Raw genomic sequence first — 20,345 nt, 5'->3', positions numbered from 1 at the left:
TCTCCTTTTTTCCCCAGAGGCAAATGGCCCTCCGGGTGAGCCCTAGGACAGGGAGCTCTCATGTCTGTCCCTGGAGCCTAGGTGACTCGAGCAGACGTTGGCTGAGCAGAGAGTGCTGGGAAGGACACGGTCACAGCTACTGCTCCTTGGGGCCATTTAACTGCCACATAAAAACAAACAAGGGCACAGTGTGCGGGGATAGTCTCTAGCTGGACACTGGGCCGGAAGTGCCGGGCACATGGTACTCAGTAATTAGCCACTGAGCTGAGTTAATGAATTGAATGGATTCTCCCTCCAAGTAGGGCTTAACATGCCTCTTCCATCACAACAGCACAGCACAGAAGTGGAGATCTGCCACTTCAAGAACCATCTGATTAACTCGTTAAGTAGCAGCACCTCCCAAAGTATAATAGTGGTAGGAATTTTCTGGAAATCAATAACTGGCAAAGACTCAGATCACAAAGACTGTTTTTAATAAAGAAGTGAAGAGCAGGTCGTAAATGAGGGACTGAAGGGAGCTCCAGACCTGCTGGGACCCATGCTCTCCTCTCCCTGCCTTTTGTCTGTGTCCCTGAGGAAATGGAGGACGAGAACTTCCACGCATGTCTCCATGAAAGTGCCACGTTGCCAGCCTTTGCCCACTTCTGTGTGTCCCTGGTGCAGAGCCCTGGAGGCCTCCCTCGTTCTGAGGACTTGGCCTTCAGTCATCCCTCCTTTTGATGCTCATCTGGCTCCCACCCAGTGAACAACACCCCCAAGCTCTCATCTTAACAATGGCAGCACAGGACCGTATGAAAACCACTGGGGCCACCGCCTCTCCCCACTGCTAGTCTCTTTACCTGTTTCCAGCTACCCCCCTCAGAGGGTGGCTCACCTGTCCATTCCACCTGTGCCCCTCTCAGGGTCTCACCGCTGACCCTGACCAAGCCTGCATTCCCCCAGACTTCACCTGCTCTCTGCAGGGTACCCACTCTGTCTCTGATGGCTCCTCCTTTCTTGAAAGCCTTTCTCCTCTGGGCCTCTAGGACATGCTGTTTCCTGTCCCCTATAGCTTTTCGGCCTCTCACATTTGCTGGTTTTCCTTCCTTTTCCCAACTTCTGAGAACGGCCTTCCTAGGACTCTATTGTTCTTTGCCCTTTGTTAGAGTCCTTTAAAAACAGAATCCTTTTTCCTTTCTGGGCTCACTCTCTTTCCCCGGGCTTCAAAGGCATATACAGAAGGAAGACTTCCATGTTTATGCCTCCATCTTGGATCTTCCTTCTGAATTCCACACTCACATACCTGACATTTCCCCTGAGAATCTATAAACCTCTTGAATTTAGCAAGTTCAAAGCCAAACTTATGATTTTAATCCACAAACATGTTTGTTCTCATAGTCCTTCCCCACATCAGTAAATGGCAAAGTCATTCTTCATGTTGCTTGGATAAATAATTCTAGAGTCTCCTATTCTCCACTTCCCAGCCAAGAGCATATCCTGTCCATTTTGCTTTAAAATATGTCCAGAATCTGATCCCTGCCACGACCTGGGCCTCATCAGGATGGACTGTCCCTGATTCCATCCTTGAACCTGGCCCATCACCTCCGAGAGCCATACTTGTTATCAGTCATCACTGGCCAGAGTTGAGATACCTCATCCCTGAATTTAAGGAGGATGACATGCAGGGACGTTGAAGGATACTGTCTTAGCTAATTCTTGACTCTTGGACCAAATGGCTCAATTTCCAGTTCCTTCCTTTTTTCCCGTTTTTGAGGCTCTGACCTGACAAAGGAAAATTATAGAAAAATATATCCTTTCCTTCCTTTCCTTTTTGGGGCCTAAAGATTTTGAACCTCCCTTTTCCTGGACTAAAAGATTGTCCCACAAGTATTGACATGCACTTAAACAAGTATGGACCTCCCTCTCAGGGTGACCGAGAAGAAAACCCACCTGAGACCCCAAAAGATAACCCAGTTAAAGATAAGAGGTGCATTCACAGGAGTTAGAACAGAGGTTTCTGAAGATGCCACTTACAAGAAACACAAGAAGAAGTTGGAAATTTTCAAATACAGATCTTCAAAAGATGTAATGGAACTTTATGTCTATAAACCTAGAGAAGACAGCTTTGTAAAATCATAAAGCACTAGATGAGGGTAGTAAATGATATGATAGGTGATCACATTTACCCCTAAATGGAGAACCCCAGGGAAGGCAGGGAAGGCAATACAGGGGTGATATTGTAGAATATCAACTAAGCGGCTATAAACCAGGAAAGAGAAATACCACCAGAACACATACACACAAAAGGAAAAAAAATAAGACTGGAAGAGTACAAAGCAAGCTATGTAGAGGGATCCTGAAAAAGAGAAAAGAGAAAGTGTAAGGAAAGAGATAATAATAATTGTAAGAAAGCTTTCCAAACACAGCAAAGACAGGCTTGCAGTACCATAGAAAAATAAAGGAAAGGGGAAGAATTTGAATTTCAAGCATAAAGTTAAAAAAAATTATATATCCAGGCAGGAATAACTGAGGAAACAGAATTTAAAAAGTTGTCTGCAAAGGAATGAACAGACTTCTCTTTGAGTTCTCTTCCAGAACAATGGAGTTAGCATGGAATGCTCTATGTCCAGCCAAACTGTCATTTATGTATCATGTTAATAAATAGACATCTTAAACTATAGAAAGATCTAGAAAATACAATACCCCATACTCTCCCTAAAACAATCATTTCATTCTACACACTTAGCCAACTGATCAATGAATTAAACTGAACTTTGAAAAAGAGAACTGTATTCAGCCTAATACCAATGAAACAGGGTTGGCTAAGCCCATGAATTTTTTGATCCTGTTCTAATAGGATATGAAGGCCAACATCGTCATTGGAAGAGATATTACAAAACAGACCTAAATTTTTAAATAGTTCTGATTGATCATCAAAAATCAGATCATATTCCTCAGGTCATATTCAGAACAAAAGGAATGACACCAAAGGCAGGGAGTGTAGTGAAGCCCAAGAAGGACGGTCCACATTCCAGTATGGCATATGTGTGGCACACATGCTGGTAGGACGTGGCTTGCGTGGTCCCATTGCTGGGTGCGTGGTGGGAGCCACAGCTCTTCGTTCCCAGATAAATCCAGGCTGGGAGTGAAGAAGACACTTAAGAGAAGATGAAGGGTGTTGTTCTAGTCCAGATGTTGAGAATAGAGAAGTATTCCTGATCTATGTCTTGAGTGTTGCCATGAACCAAATAAAAATAGCAAGTTTTAGAGATAAGCAGAAAAAAAGAAGTTTCAGCATTTTCCAGGAACCTTTTGTTGACTTCAGAATAACTGAATTTTGGAAACTTTCTGGGTATTGTTAAAACGACCTCCTGAACCCTGAGGCCACTTTGTGACGATGACTGTTGTGATTCCAACACCCAGTATGGACAAAACCAGTGGTCAGCACCTGCTTCTTTCATAGTTGTGCAAAAGTATGGACGCTTTCTGGCGAACATATGAGTTAGGCTGTTTTTCTGATTTTGTTTTGCTTTTAAACTCCCATGACGAAATCCTAGCAGACAGTGTCCTCTGAATGGACACATCAAACCATATGAAAGCCAATTTGCAATTGCTTTTAAAAATTGCAAAACAAATACTGCTTTGGAGGACAAGGGGAGATGGAGAGGAGAAGAGAGTTGAGGGAAATTGGAAGGGGAGGTGAACCATGAGAGACTATGGACTCTGAAAAACAATCTGAGAGTTTTGAAGGGGCAGGGGATGGGAGGTTGGAGGAACCAGGTGGTGGGTATTATAGAGGACACAGATTTCATGGAGCACTGGGTGTGGTGCAAAAACAATGAATACTGTTACACTGAAAAGAAAAACAAAAAAACAAATACTGTTTTAATGAGATTTATTTCTATCAGAGGCTGCTGCAGACTATTGGGCCCAGGACTAATAAAAGGACAGGGGTTTATTTCTGGTCCTCTGGGGCAAGCATTTCCCTATATTCTGGAAGTTGCAACATCCTGTTGATTTGATTCTGTAGCTTTCTCTCCGCTTCCCTCCACCCAGATTAAACATGCTTTATTTATTTAATATTTAAGGGTGGGAATTTAAATTGTTACTGTTTTAAAAATTTCTTGGCACTTTTACAATATCCTTTTACATAATGGGAGCTACTACCACAGGCTGAGAATCAGAGTTTTAAGGCAATATTCAAAGGAATGAATGGGACACAGAGCCTGCAGGGAAAAATAAATCAACAGAGAACAAACGTGACACAGAGTTAAGGAGGGGGGAAAACCAGCAGGGAATTTAATTGGTAAAAGAACCCTCAGATTCTGCTTTGGAATTTCAGCATAACAGTATTCAGAACCTTGGTTTGGGGGGAGGGTTATATTTGTGTTACTGACAGGGGGACTAAGTTGACTCAATTCAATTCAAAAAGAAGTATTTTTGAGAAGGTGCCACATTATGGGCAGTTTGGTGGGCATGAAAGGGAACACTAAAGATAAATAAAATGTTTATTCCCTTGAGGAACTCCAAACCTGCCAGGGAAAAGGAATGGTCAACTGAGTCAGAAAACAGTTAACAACTATGTTCACTAAGACAGGACCAGAAATCACACCCCAGTCACCTTCAAATTCCAGCAAAACTGGACTTCCTTTCCAGAACTGGCCTAATCTAAACCTTAGAGAGAAATTTCCATGGGAAATATCTCTAGAATAGGGTTCTAGGGAAATGTTTGGATTTTTTTAAATCATACTTACCTCCAGGATAATCAAGATCTCAAAGAAATCATCCAAAAAGAATCTACAGAGATGTTAGAGAGCTCCCCACCCCATCCCTAGACCATGTAGGGAGCTTTGACTCCTTTCCTTGTGTCATCCCCTACAGATGGGGTCTTCAAATATTTACTGGATGTATCCGAGGGAAATTTGTACAATACAATTATTATTGTTATGGACTGAATTGTGTTTCCCCCCGCCTCCAAAAATACCCCTATATTAAAGTCCTAAGCCTCAGGACCTCAGAATGTGACCCTATTTGAAAACAGGGTCATTTGCAGATGTAGTTTGTTAAGAAAAATGTTATTACACTAGACACTACTCAGATAGGACTGGTGTCCTATCTCTCTCTCTCTCTCTCTCATACACACATACACACACACACACGAGAATGTCATATAAGAATGAAGGTAGAAATCAGAGGTATGCTTATATCAGCCAAGGAACATCAAAGGTGGACAGAGCTAAGAGAGAGGAATGGGCCAGTTCCTTCCCTCACGGTCTTCAGAAGAAACTCACCCTGCTGACATCTTGATCTTGAATTTCTGACCTCCATTACTGTGAGACAATATTTTTTTTTTTCAAGTCAGCCAGTCTATGGTATTATGTTAGGGAACCTCTAGCAACCATTCTCTCTGATTACCAGTAACAGAGAATATTAGGTGGCTTTGTTTACTGGTTGTAATTTCAAAGGGAATTTATGAGTACTAAGAAGTCACTAAGATAACAGAATGACTTCATGATGTCGTGTCACACAAGGTATGCCTTTCAGAAGTGTCTTTACTGGAGTTTCTGGAATGCTTCAATGTGTGGACCCTAGCTGTGAGCTTCTGAGGAAGATTGTCCTGGAGTGGGGTCCAGAAATCTGCATCTTTATTATGCTTCCTGGTCACTTGGATGTACATTAAGGTTTGAAAACCACTGCTCTAAAGGGAGACTTCTAGCTGTTGGTGGAGAGATGCTCCTCACTTGAGTGCTCTATCCTGTGCAACTCAAATCACATCACGTTGGTTAATTCTAGGCATCAGCTTAGCTAGGCTATAGTGTCACATAGCTCTAATCCAACTCCAGATGTTGCTGTGAAGCCATTTTTTGATGGCATTAATATTTAAATCAGTTGACTTTGAGTAAAGCCTGTGAATATGGGTGGGCCTTATCTAATCAGTTGAAGGCTTTAAAAGGAAAGACCGAGATCCTCCTGAGGAAGAAGGAATCCTACCTCCATATAGTCTCCAGATTCAAACTGTAGCATCAGATCTCCCCTGGGTTTTCAGGCTGCTTTTAGACTCGCCAGCCCCCACAATCATGTGAGCCAATCCTTAAAATACACCTCTCCACATACACACCTCCTGTCCATTCTGTTTCTCTGGAGAAGCCTAACTAATACCTATGTCATGTCTATTAATGTCTATGATATCTATGATTAAGGCTGGGCCTGCAACTGGCTAATGTCTTCATTAACTCCAGTTGGTTATGCTCATTCTGCCTTTATTCTGTAAAAAAAAAAAAAAAAAAAAAAAAAAAAAATTTGGAGCACCTACTATGTGCTGGGCAATCTTCTAGAAGTGCAGACTTTAGCACAAACAAAAATAGCTTTCTGACTTTAAGAGTTCAGAAGTTTACTAGAGATATTGAGATAAGAGACATCTAATTCTCAAAGGCATCTTGTATGTGTTTACTTAGGAGTGGTAATTTGCTTGTTTGGAGCAAATTTTCCTGATGACTTCATCAAGGAAAAAGTTGATTTTTGAAGTTCCCTCCCTTGATTGGCCCAAAAGAATTCATAATTTGGCATAATGATGGCCAATTCTGTCATTCCAGCGATACAGCGTGTATTCCATTTGTGTTTTAAGCAAAGCAAATAGCACTCTGCTAGAGTATTTGCTTTCCTTTCTCAAAAAAATTGGTGTGTTTCTTCATAACAAGGGGAATCTGGGGGAACATTTGTTTATGCTTGAGCACTTGACAGATCTTGAATAGATATGACAATGTGGAAGGCTACATTAGGGAGCAAAGTCAAGCAATGGTAGATGTTCATTAGCTCTTCCAGATCATTCTTTTTTTTCCCCCATGTAGTAAATTGCTCCTTCAGGCAGGCCCTCACTCTCAGGGGAGGACCTGACTCACTCAGCTTTGATTATGTGCTGAGAGTGGGTGGCAGGCCTGGAGCAAGGGCAAGTAAGAACATGCCACCACCCCCATGGCAAAGGGAACATTCCCATCTTCATCCCTATCCATGGGTTACTAGGTAGTGCAGCTGATATCTCTTTCCTTGTTGTGGCTCTGAAGGGGCAGGAAGTTGGCATTTACTGTGAGGTTGGAGCAAAGGTGAAGGAACACCTTTCCAAAAGAGGAGCATCTCTTGGTGATGGGATCAGATTCTGTGACACTGATTGTTGTCACGGGTCAAGTCAGGCACAGCCTGATGGGTATTAGGCACTAATGAGGCTAGAATTTACCAGAGACCAACTGGGTTACAGCTACCATTTCAGTCTCTGGAAGCTGGTGGAGATAATCAAAACCATATTTATTTTCTAAGCCATTCACTAAATCAAAACACAGTTCAGAAAGGAGGGAAAAAGCAGTGCCCTGTGAGCAATTTCTCCTTTCTGACTTTCTGATTGGGCATAGGGCAACAAAAATGACTTTGACCCTGATATTACCTTTAGGCTCCAAAGACTCTTTAAGGCGTTAGTAAATGCAGACACTGTAATTAGAAACTCCCAAATGCAGACACTGTGATTAGGATATCCCAGAGCAACAGCATGGGGCTGGGCCTTGGACTTGGTGGTAGCCAATGTAAAATGGCTGCAAACCTCCGTCTTCCATTTTCATGGGGACGACTGTTAAAGGATATAGCTTGGTCAGTAAAGGACTTCTATAGAATCTGGAAGGGGATTGAAATTTCTAACGTTTTCACCCTTGGTTTATGACCAGAGACTGCGGATACGGTACCCACAGGACATGGATATCAAGAGAATTTAGGGTGGGAGACCACAGAGTCGTCTGCCTGGTGATGTCTCCATGAGCCAGGATAGAGTGGATGGGAACAATCTTCTGCTTCGCTCAACTCTGTATTTCTGGGTTGCAGACAAATTGCAATGAGTTGCAATGACCTCACATTTCTGTGACCTCTACTTTTGTTGCCCTCCAATTTACTCCCAGAGACTACACCACACCAGGGAAATGTACATGGAAAATATCTCGTGAACATCTCCAAGACGGACAATAAAAACATACCACTCAGAGCTAGGTTCTGGAGCCTGATTAAGCCCCTTTGGTGATTTAAAATGAACTCACTGGACGCCAGGGTGGCTCAGTCAGTTAAGCATCTGCTTTCATCTCAGGTCATGCCCTGGGATCCTGAGATTGAGTCCCGAATCTGGCTACTGGTTAAGCGGGGAGTCTGTGTCTCCCTCTGCCCCTTCCCTGACATGTGCACATGCTCTCTCTCTCTCGGAAATAAGTAAATAAATAATAATTAAAATGAATTGACTGAATTTCCCAGATCATTCCCACAGCTCTGTGTTACCTCTTGATGGACAGATGCCGTACCAGTGGTTTGAGTAGGGTTGAAATTTGCTAATGTTAACCTGAAAAATAAAATTGCCAGTTACTTTACTGGCAAAAATGGGCTAATTTGAGAAGAGCAGAGAATTGAAATTTGGGACATGTGAACTACGGCAAAACTATAGGCAAGCCTGCAGAACAAAGGAGAGGACAGAGGGGATGGGGGACTGGCTGTTACAAACAAAAAGTCCATTGACGTAAACTGAGAGCCAGAAGTGTGCTGGCTTTTCATTGGGTGAGTTGTGACAGTCTGTCTTTGGTTGGGCTGTTGCTGGGCAAGAAGAAAATCTTTCTTTCCCCTGGGGGATAGTCAGGGGTAAGTTTTTCTCCAGTTAGAAATTCAAGGCAGTTTTCTTCCTGGTGGGTCTGCCATTGGTAAGGACAGGCAGTGAGGCGTGAGAGCTCCCCCTTCTGGCTTCCCAGCTCCCTCTTAAATGAGGTTTCCTTGATCCAGTCCCACACTAATAATTCTCTAGCCCAGAGCCAGGCCTGGGAAAGGCCAAATGTTAAGGCTGGAAGAAACCACAGACACCCCTGGGTTCCACTGCTGGTTTCTACAGATGGAAATCCACAACAGTCAGACTAATGACTGACCCAGGATCACACAGCTAATGGTGGCGACTCAGGGACTAGAATCCAGATCTGAACTCCAACTCTCGGCTTTATTTATCTATTTTTTAATTTATTTTTTATTTTTTTATTATGTTATGTTAGTCACTACACAGTACATCCTTAGTTTTTGATGTAGCATTCCATGATTCATTGTTTGCGTATGACACCAGTGCCCCATGCCATCCCTGCCTTATGTAATACCCATCACTGGGCTGGCCTGGGCTGTATTTAAAGACTGCTCTGCCCTGCCAGCAACAATAGGTCTGGTCATGCTGACGATGCTCCACTTTCCAGCTGAGATAGACCCAGACTTACTTCAGCAATCAGGAAGCCAGAGGAGCAAGGGAATAATTTGCCCCTGCAGGGTAGAGACAAAACAGCTTCTTTCACTAGTTTGCTAAGTTCCCCCATTTAACGTGAGCCAGAGAACAAGCCCAGACAAAAAGCATCTCAAAAACAAAACTCTTCCTGGGAGTTGGGGGCCGTGAGGGCCATGTGCTTATCCATCCACTTGCACCAGATGTCTGCTGCTACTTGAAGATGTCCCTGTGATGTGGTTATTTAATTCTCCTGTAAAGGGAGTTCTGCTCAAATTCGACAGGACGGCTTAAATTCAAACCAGGGTGTGGTGCACTGCCATGCATTCGTTCCAGTGGCACATCAAAGCTCCAAGAGGGGGGTCTGGGGTTTCTTCAAGCACGCCAATGGCCCTTGAAGCACCGTGCTGTGGTGAGGATGGCGATCTGTGTCTCATTCTCAGATGCATTTATGTTCAGCTCTGTGGCGGGATTGCCCTGCCTGGCCCATTGAGCCTTTTGTTCAAAAGTCTAGACCTTTGAAGTAAGAGGGCAAAACTCAACCACAGAAGGCCGCTTGGGCAGGGCCCTTGGCCAGATGCTGGAAACAAGAGAGGAACAGCCAAATTCTTCACACATAGGCAAATGGATTCTTTGAAGAAAGGGCTGTTAAGAAACCAAATAATGAGATAGAAGATGGGTGTCCGCTGTGACTCATGTGTGCTGAGCCAGAGAGAGGAATCAATGAACTCAAGTCAATAAATATTTTCCTAGAACCTCCCAAGGGTAAGAAGCAAAAGGCTGGGCCATGCTTGCTCTCAACAGGCGGTTGTAACTTTCAACCAACTCCTTTATCACATAGGTATCCGACTAAAACACGGACATATTAGAAATTTAAGAATAAGGGCCAAAATGCTATTTCAAGAAGGGATATCCAAGCACCATGATTCACTAGGTGAGTAACATTGTTTGCTGTGGGTCCGAGAAGGGAGAGAGGGACCTGGCCTGGCACAGCTTTCCATTTGTCACAGACTTTGCTAGATGGCATTTATATCTGTGTATTGTGAACAAGTGAGGCTTTATTCGTTTAGGAGAGGAGTTAAGAGCCACCTGACTGTCGCAGACAGCGATTCCTCTGTGATGGGTTCCAGTCCAAACAAAAGAAAAGACAAGATTAATGATGCAATGGCCTTGTTTTTAGGTCTCAGCAGTGTTTCAGGTTCATGCAGGAGACTGCCATGATTTCCGGCCACACGGCACAGCCTCCGCGATGGCTCTGCCCTTGACATTCTGACAAATAGCCCCATGATGCCTAGTGTCACTGCTGTGCGAGTTATGGTTTTTTTCACTTCTGCACTGAACCTCGTCCTTACTTTCCAAGTAATCTTCCAGGTTCACGAAAAAGACATTTATGGAAATTCTGTTTACCTCTTGCTGTACCTGGACATTTATGGAGCTCTTGTCTTTTTCATTCTTGGGAACAGTTGCAACAATCCACCCTTTTCCCAAATTATACTCATTCCTGTGTTTATTCTATAATTCAATGATATTTAATTGAGCACCTGTTATGTGTAGGTGCAGGAGAGTCAATAAAAACATTGGAGGTCAAGTGAAGGGATAGAGGAAAGTAAAGAGGCTGTGGAAATACTCTGTTACACGCATGGTGCCTGACCTAAGGTGTAAGGAACAAATCCCAAAGTGACATCGAAGCTGAACCCAATGAGTAGGAGATGGTCTCATAGAGGTTGACGGAGGAGAGGGGGTTCTGACCAGGTAGGAGTGTATGTAAAAGGGCCGAGAGGCTGGGGGAGTGGCCATGTTCCAGAAGCCCAAAGGTTGTTTCAGAGGGCTGAGCAGCAGTCAGTTACTGAAGGCCTTGTAGGAATGCCAAGAGTCTTGACTCTGTCTTCAGGGCAGTGGGGAGCTCGTAGAAGAATCTTAGGGTCTTAGCATGACAAACTCAGAGCAACTTGCCATGAAACATTCATTGGGCGCTTTGATCTCCCTCAGCGTTTTAAAGAAATGACAGCACCCCAGGGGAGCCTTAGCAGGCATGCAATGAAGCAAAGAGTTTTCTCATTTTACAAGTGAGGAAATTTGAGATACATGGAGGTGACAGGGCTTTCCAAGGTCACAGAGAAGCCAAAAGTAGAAGTTGAGCAATCAGCGAAGTTTGTGACAGGAGAAGAAAATGGGATCATGGTGTGATGAATATACTGCCCAAGTAGAACTGAGCTAATGTACAATATAAATTCTTTCAAGATTTCTTTTTTTAAAAAACCAAACTCCCTGATTGAAACTTAATCAGGAATGTATCATGCAAGTCGGAACATCAAAGGTCAAGGCTTTGCAATTGCACTGCAGCTACCTCTTATTCTGCCTCCTAAAATATAGTTAGGCCAACAACGATGTCACCAGAAAGTGAGTAAAAGTGAGAGCTTCTGCCTTGAGAAAAGAACGCACTTTATTAACCCTATACCCTTGGTAGTGGATCTACAGTATTCTTTGTTTTTTTTTTTTTTTTAAGATTTTATTTATTTATCAGAGAGAGAGGGAGAGAGCAAGCACAGGCAGACAGAATGGCAGGCAGAGGCAGAGGGAGAAGCAGGCTCCCTGCCAAGCAAGGAGCCTGATGTGGGACTTGATCCCAGGACGCTGGGATCATGACCTGAGCTGAAGGCAGCTGCCCAACCAAGTGAGCCACCCAGGCATCCCGGATCTATAGTATCCTGAGTGGTTTCAGTTCCAGAGGGAGAAACAAGACACCAGTGACTTTTTCTCTGTGAAAATGTGAGAGGAGGAGTCCAGGATCAGTTATTCAGAACCACAGGGAGGTGGACAGTGGCTTATTTCCTCCTCCATAAGAAGGGATAATAAGGCACGCAATTCATTGGACTTTGGTATGAGGATGGCTTGAGTTAATGCTCATCAAAACACTTAGGGCCATGCCAGGCATATGATACGTGCTCAATTTGTTAACCATCCTTTCCCTAAAAGATATGTGCACCCATTTGGAGAAACCTGGTGGTAGAAGGTCTTCTGCATGTAAAGGCTTCCCTGGGATCTAGAGGGGCCATAACTCTTATCTTTAGAAGAATGGAGTCAAGTGGACATGAGCCCCATCTCCCTGAAACACCCAAGAGATGCAAGTACAGAATGTCTCTCCATCATTCAATCCATGTCCACCATAGAGCAGAGGAAAGCTGGTGCTGATGTAACACTGGATTGGATTCTTGTGTGGACCATCAAGAACAGCTGACCAGATATAAATGGCCAAGTACATTCATGTGAAGGGTGATTTAGCTGAAAGTGTGGTGTTTGAAAATTATTGTAATTTAAAAATTTTATTTGTGGGGCGCCTGGGTGACTTAGTCGGTTAAGTGTTTACTCTTACTTTCAGTTTGGGTCATGATCTCATGGGTTTGAGATCGAGTCCCACATGCTGCTCCGTGCTCAGCAGCCAGGTGAGGGTGAGGAGGTAGGGGTGAAGGGGTGGAGAGGTGGGGTGGGGTGGGGTGGGAGGAAAGCATCCTGCTTGAAGAGTCTCTCCCTCTGCCCCTCCCCATGCACTCATGCTCTCTCCCTCTCTCTAAAAAGAAATCTTTCAAAAAATTTTATTTTAACTTTCTTGTATGACTTTAATTTAATGTACAATATTTAGTAAAAATCCCTGGAAAGTCAAATTGGAGCACTACATAAAAAGGAGAGGAATACATATCATGTACTACTCAAAAATAAACCACTCTTCTCAAGGACTTAACATCAGTTTAACAAACCCATGCTCTCTATTTTCCAATCTCTAACTGACCCTTTCTACCGATCTCTAGACCACAGATTCAGTGAGGAATGAAGACACCTCACCCTTTTGTAAAAGCTCTTGACCCTTCAAGTGATGATTAAGGAGCTAAATCTACCTAGTCAAAATAATCCTTAGAAGTCTTTTCAGTGTTCTAGGCAGAGAGCTATAGGCAGCCAAGAGCTGTCTAAATTCAGCAACAATCTATTGGCCAGTTCTTTCCTTTAGAAGGCTGCTCATTCTTGGTCAGTGGGTCCTGGAGTAGAAGAACTGGTAGTGCCCATGAAAGACCTGCAGATCCCCTTACCCAAGAATTCAACACTGCCACAGGATGCAAACAGCAAGAGGTTCTTTATTGTTATGCAGGCGCCTGCGGGTGGTCAGCGCGCGCCTGCGGGTGGTCAGCAGCTCCTGCTAGCTGAGCACACCTGGCTGGGGTGGTGCAGGATTTTTATAGACAGGTACATACAAGTCCTGGATGGGACGGGGCCGATTGGCTGACAATTTGAACATTTGAAAAAAGGCATACTTGGTGTTAGCAGATTGGCTTTGGAAGACCCCCTCGCGCGAAGAGAAAGGCGGGAAGGGGAAACAAAGAGGGGAAGTTTGACCTTATTACTCAGCAGAAAGACATCCTGTCGATGTGACTATGCAGCCCCCTGTCTACGTGACCTATGTGACCATGCAGCCCCCTTGCCTATGTGACCATGCCTCGGCTATTAGGAGAAGGTATCTTGTTCAAACAGGAGACAAGTGTCATGCCCTAAAAGCCAAGCAGTTACAGAAAGGCAAAAGAGCAGTTACATTGAATTCAACCCTGGGGGAAGGGTCTTTACATTGCAAGGGGAGGAGGGGTACTCTTACACAACAAAAGAGCAGTTAATTAGTTAACGGCAGTGGGGGGCGTCTTTAACCCACATCTTAAAAACCATTTCCCCACCACCATGAGTATTATTTTATTTTATTACTTTATAATTTTTTACCGAAGTACCCCCTGGTTGGTTTCCCATCCGTTGTGCATGTGGGCAGGGCTGTGCCTATTCATGGCATCTTTGTTTCCCTGGATGACCTCTCTGCTTGGTCTCTCTAGGATACAGACAGAAATAGCTACCCTCAGGTTTATGCTTTCTTATATAACGAAATGCTATGACCTTCTGGAGTCATCTATCTCCCCTTGCCCCAGATTTAACCAGAATGGACTTGCACAATAATCTTGCTAATTTAATTTTTTTATGGCCATGACATGAGTCAATACCTTTGATTTCAGCAGCAATGGGCTTTGCCTATGACCTCTTGTCTATGGAGATTGCAAAAGCATTCTGAACCAGGATGTCTGACTCCCTCCTGTCTTATACTCCTCCCACCTGTAATATGTTGTCTTAGGTCTGTAAATGCTTAGTTAAGATTAAGATTTCAGCAAGTTTCCACTATGTCTACTTAAGGATTTGCTTAAATTCTAGCATAGCTAATTAGGGCCAGAACCAACATTTGCTGTTTCTCTGACAAGGAATTTTTATTAAGAATATACAAAGTGCAATTATAACTCAGTAACAGGAAGAAAAAGAACCTAATTAAAAATGGGAGTGGTTGGGACGCCTGGGTGGCTCAGTTGGTTAAGCAGCTGCCTTCGGCTCAGGTCATGATCCCAGCGTCCTGGGATCGAGTCCCACATCGGGCTCCTTGCTCCGCAGGGAGCCTGCTTCTCCCTCTGACTCTGCCTTCCACTCTGTCTGCCTGTGCTCGCTCTCGCTCGCTCTCTCTCTGACAAATAAATAAATAAAATCTTTAAAAAAAAAATGGGAGTGGTTATTGGATACTTCCCTAAGGCAGATATATGAATGGCTGATTAGCATATGAAAGATGCCTAACATCATTGATCAGCAGAGAATGTAAAGTGAACACATAAGAATGTTTCACTGGATAACATTTTTTAAAAAGGCCTGACAGGGGTGCCTGGGTGGCTCAGTGTGTTAAAGCCTCTGCGTTCGGCTTGGGTCATGATCCCAGGGTCCTGGGATCAAGCCCCCCATCAGGGTCCTTGCTCAGCAGGGAGCCTGCTTCCCTTCCTCTCTCTCTGCCTGCCTCTCTGCCTACTTATAATCTCTGTCTGTCGAGTAAATAGAAAAATTCTTAAAAAAAAAAAAAAAAGGCCTGACAATACCAAGTGTTGGCAAGGATGCTCAGTCTCCAGAGCTGTCATACGTTTCCAGTAGCAATGTAAAATTTTACAAACACATTGGTTATTTGGCAATTTCTCATAAAGTTCACAGACACCTGCCATGTGACCCAGCCACTCTACTCTTCAGTGAATACCCAAGAGATAAAGACATAGACACACAAAGACGGTGCATGAATATTTATGGTGGTTTTGTTTGTTTGTTTCTTTCTTTCTTTTTGAATAGCTCAAATGTCCATTAGCAGGTGAACAAACCCTGGTATATCAATAGGATAGAATACTATTCAGAAAAAAAATGGAATGAATAAAACACTCCTTGAAATAAATTCATAGGGCCGTTTCTTTCTTTAGCTTGTACAATGTCAGCTTGTGGGCCTTCTCCCTCTTTGATTTCTCGGGCTTTGTAACTGAGTTTATATAGATGGACCTTCTAGGTCGTAACTCATGGAACCAGCACTGTGTGTATTATAAGTGAATATAGTCAGATACACACAGAGATATATGCTACATAGCATTCTAAAGAGTAAAGACTAACCTATTTTGATGGAAATCAGATGAGGTTTTGTTTGGTGTATGTGTGGCAGTGACTATCTAGAACGAGGACAAGGGAACTTTCTGAGGTGATGGAAATTGCTCTCTGCCACCCATTTGTCAAAACTGATTAAAGGATGTTCATCCTCTAGTTTAAAAAGTGCCCACATCAGTGGTGGTGTTATGTGGATTAAATGAGATGATGCCTGTAAAGCCTTAGGCAGAGATCCCAACACATAACAGGTCTGCTTTCTGAAGTAATGTTAGAAGCTTCTGGTTTAAAATGGAAACCATAATGAAAGACTGAAATGTGAGACAGGAAACCATCAAAATCCTAGAGGAGAACACAGGAAGAAATCTCTTTGACCTTGGCCATTTTTACTAGACCCATCGCCAGAGGCAAGGGAAATAAAAGCAAAAATGAACTCCTGGGACTTCATCAAGATAAAAAGCTTCTGAGCAGTGAAGGAAACAGTCAATAAAACTAAAAGGCAGCCTACAGAATGGGAGAAGATACCTGAAAATGACATATCTGATCAAGGTCTAGTATCCAAAATCTATAAAGAACTTATCAAACTCAACACCCAAAAAACAAATAATCCGTTAAGAAATGGGCAGAAGCCATGAATAGACATTTTTCCAAAGAAGACATCCAGATGGCCAACATACACATGAAAAGATTCTCAATGTCACTCATCCTCAGGGAAATGTGAATCAAAACTACAATGAGATATCATCTCATGCCTGTCAGAATGGCTAAAATTAACAACAGAAGACACAACAGGTGTTGGCAAGGATGCGGAGAATGGGGAATCCTCCTACACGGACACTACTGGAGGGAATGCAAACTGGTACAGCCATTCTGGAAAACAGAATGAAGTTTCCTCAAAAAGTTGAAAATAGAGCTACCCTATGACCCAGCAATCACAGTACTGGGTATTTACACAAAGGATAGAAAAACACAGATACAAAGGAGTACATAAACCCTAATGATTATAGCAGCATTATCAACAATAGCCAAACTCTGAAAAGAGCACAAATGTCCATTGACTGATGAATGGATAAAGATGATGTAGTACATATATACATTGGAATATTACTCAGCCATCAAAATGAATGAAATCCTGCTTTTCATAACGGCATGGCTGGGACTAGACTGTTATTATGTTAAGCAAAATGAGTCAGTCAGAGAAAGCAAAATACCATATGATTTCACTCATATGTACAATTTAAGAAACAAAACAGATGAATATATGGAAGGGAGGGAAAAGAGAGAGAGAGGGAAACAAACCATCAGAGACTCTTAAAGATAAAGAACTGAGGGCTGATGGAGGAAGGTGGGGGATGTGTTCCATGGGTGACGGGGATTAAGGAGGGCACTTGTGATGAGCCCTGGATATTGAAGGTAAGTGATGAATCAACTCACAAAACCAATATTGTACTGTATGTTTATTAGCTAGAATTTAAATAAAAATCAAAGGAAAAAAAAGGAAGCCTTAATGAATTAGAGAAAAACATGTATTATGAAAGTTATCTGTCAGTTTAAAACTTCTCCCCAAGCATTCGGGACTTATAAAAGCCTGTCTAAGAGCATTAAGGAGAATGAATTAAGGTAAGGAAGAAGAAGGCAAACAGCATCTCCATTTTAGAGAAGAACAAAGGAAAGATTAATTTTCTTTGCAACTTAAAATTGTCTCTTTGTTTGTATAATTAAAGTACCACTGATTTGTAAGCCTTAGTAGAGGGGCAAAGTGTACACATTCAAAATTTGCAATTTAACAAAACATGTTTTAAATAAAGCAAGAAAAGCATTAATTATAAGTTTGTTTATTTTTTTAAATTACAATGAGGCAGTTCAGTGAAATCCTTCAGTTTTCTAAAAAGAGCTCTAGGCTTAGAGTCCATGAGCGGCTTAAAAGTAATTTAAACCCACACAGATGCTTAGTTACTCTGAAATTCGAAGACCACTAGAACAAATCAAACTTGGCACAGGGGAAAAACTAGGTTAGCCTTTAAAATGTATAAAGGGGAATTCAAAAGTGGTTATTTTGTCCAAAAAGAGATTTTGAGCATAAGTGCAGATTTCTGCCATATTCCTTGGTATAAAAGTGGTTCTGGGAATTTCTTTGAAATCAATTCATAGAGTTAATTATATTTCTGAGCCCTGCATCTGCCCGTGTTCCTTCTTCCCCCTTTTGTTTTCTCCAGCTTTTATAGCTGGGTTGATACTAACGGGTTCCCCCAAGATGTACCCAAGACCATCCCAGGGTCTGAACTAAACAAGACTTGGTACTTTACTGTCTTATCAACTGGTCTTAGGATAAAGGGCACTGGGACATCCCTAAGTGCCATTGTGGGCACTTGGTGTCCCCTCTCCAGCCAGACTTGGCCTCTACTGAAAGCCTGGGTTCCTACAAAACAAAGCAACACCAACAGGCAGCCGCCAAGCAGCCAGACAATGATAAGGGGCCTCTCTGAGTCAAGTGTTAGTGTTGCAACCTGATTCAGCTGCAAATTTGACATGTTTCACAAGTGCGGTCTGTGTCACAAAGCCAAAGGCCAACTTTCCACCTACACACAGCGCTGTGTTTTGCAGACCATGCATCTGCACCTTTGGGGACATTTCTGACTAAATCACTTGACTCTTTGGTTGGAGAGAATGGGTGATGACATTCTCTTTAGGCCAGAAAGGCCCATGAGAACTGCTGTCATTGAACTAGATGCTCTGCATTCAGTGGGGATTTTGGAGTCCTGAGATTTGGGGATTAGACAGAAGCATTGAGCCACAGACAAGGACTTGTAACAGGACAGCAGAAACACAAGCCACTCAGTGATCAGACTCTTTAGGAATCAGAATAATCGGTACTGCAATGTCTTCAGTGTTAATCATGACACCCCATAACTGAAATATGTACTGAAATCTTAATTTCTAGAAGCAGAAAAGCTCTATATCTGGTGAGCAGAAGTCTGAGCTGAGTCACCACCACACGAGAGTATTACAGCCTCTCAACCATTTCTCAGACTGGTGCCAGCTCACATCCAGCCAGGGCCTGGGCTGGGATGAAACAGGAAAGACACAAGTTAAGGTCTTAGATTTAAGGAGGCACTCACTCTCAGGGTTATATAAATGCAGGACCAGCCCCTGCAGGACCCCAGGAATACTCACCTCCTTAAATCCTGCACACAGGTCTCTCTTGGCTCACCTTAGCCCTGGTCAACATATTCTCCCTGAATGAAAAGGAGGCTAAGCCCTCTAGAGGAAGGGCCAGGCTACACTGCAAACATTGGTACTGTAAATCCTTCTCCACAAGGAACTGTGGCCATTTACCAGAGCAATTGCATTTGGGGGAAAGGTAAATAATCAGAACTTCTGTGTCTTACAGGACATGGGCTCTGAACAGAAACTCATTTCTGGAGCAAAGCAGCACTATACTCCACTAATCAGAACCAGAGTTTATGAAATCAGGTGACCAATTAAGTTTTGATATAAGTTTCACAGTGGACCCAATGTACCCCCAGACCACCATTTGGTGATTTCCTCAGTTTGGAACGTATGAGTGGAATATAGCTACAGGTTTTGCATAAGGAATGCATAATTGGGGCATCTTCAGCAATAGGCAAACTCTCCACATTGGTTCCATGATCTCTGGAGTGAGGATGTTATGGTAAAACAAGATCAAATAGAAGCCGCTGACATTGACTCCACTGAACGAGATAATAAAAGCAAAACTACGTTCTTGGAGAGATTTCAGAGATCACTGCTACCTGACCAAGGTCTTAAAAGATGCAAGAGTAGGGGTGCCTGGGTGGCTCAGCGGGTTAAAGCCTCTGCCTTCGGCTCAGGTCATGATCCCAGGGTCCTGGACCGAGTCCCGCATTGGGCTCTCTGCTCAGTAGGGAGCCTGCTTCCCCCTCCCTCTCTCTCCGCCTGCCTCTCTGCCTACTTGTGATCTCTGTATGTTAAATAAATAAATAAAATCTTTAAAAAAAAAAGATGCACGAGTAGGTGATTCTGACATGACCCCATTCTACTCACCTATCTGGCTTGTGCAAAAGACAGATGAGTCTGGGAGGATGAAGATGGGTTATCACAAACCTAGTCATGCTGGGACTCCTAATTACAGTTATTATTGCAGAAGTGGTTTCATTGCTGTATTGAATCAATACATCCCCCAAGCCAATGTATACAGCTGTTAATCTAGTGAATACTTTTTTTTTTTCTCTGAACCTGTTAGCAGAGACCACAAAAAGCCATTTGCTTTCTACTGGCAGAGTTAGAAACACATCTCAACTGTCCTATCTCAGAGCGCCAGCCCTAAACCATATTTTTTTTTAAAGATTTTATTTATTTATTTGACAGAGAGAGATCACAAGTAGGCAGAGAGGCAGGCAGAGAGAGAGAGAGGAGGAAGCAGACTCCCTGCTGAGCAGAGAGCCCAATGCGGGACTCGATCCCAGGACCCTGAGATCATGACCTGAGCTGAAGGCAGCGGCTTAACCCACTGAGCCACCCAGGCACCCCCTAAACCATATTCTAAACACCCTTCCATCACACAGGATATCATGGTAGTCCATTATATTAGTGCTGTCATGCTGATTTTTGCCTGGTGAAT

General features: G+C 43.1%; 1 long non-coding RNA gene across 1 annotated transcript in view; it reads right to left on the bottom strand.

Moving 5' to 3' along the window:
- Positions 1 to 19,653, bottom strand: part of LOC309859750 — a 154,362-nt gene extending 134,709 nt beyond the window's left edge. The window contains exon 1 of the long non-coding RNA XR_014308878.1: positions 19,599 to 19,653. This is a non-coding gene — a long non-coding RNA (uncharacterized lncRNA). The remainder of the gene's footprint in view (positions 1 to 19,598) is intronic.
- Positions 19,654 to 20,345: the final 692 nt, after the last annotated feature.

The sequence above is a fragment of the Mustela nivalis genome, assembly GCF_964662115.1.
Source record: "Mustela nivalis genome assembly, chromosome: 2".
Lineage (NCBI taxonomy): Eukaryota > Metazoa > Chordata > Mammalia > Carnivora > Mustelidae > Mustela > Mustela nivalis.
The sequence above is the reverse complement of the archived record's forward strand: the minus strand, read 5'-3'. Positions and strand labels throughout refer to the sequence as shown.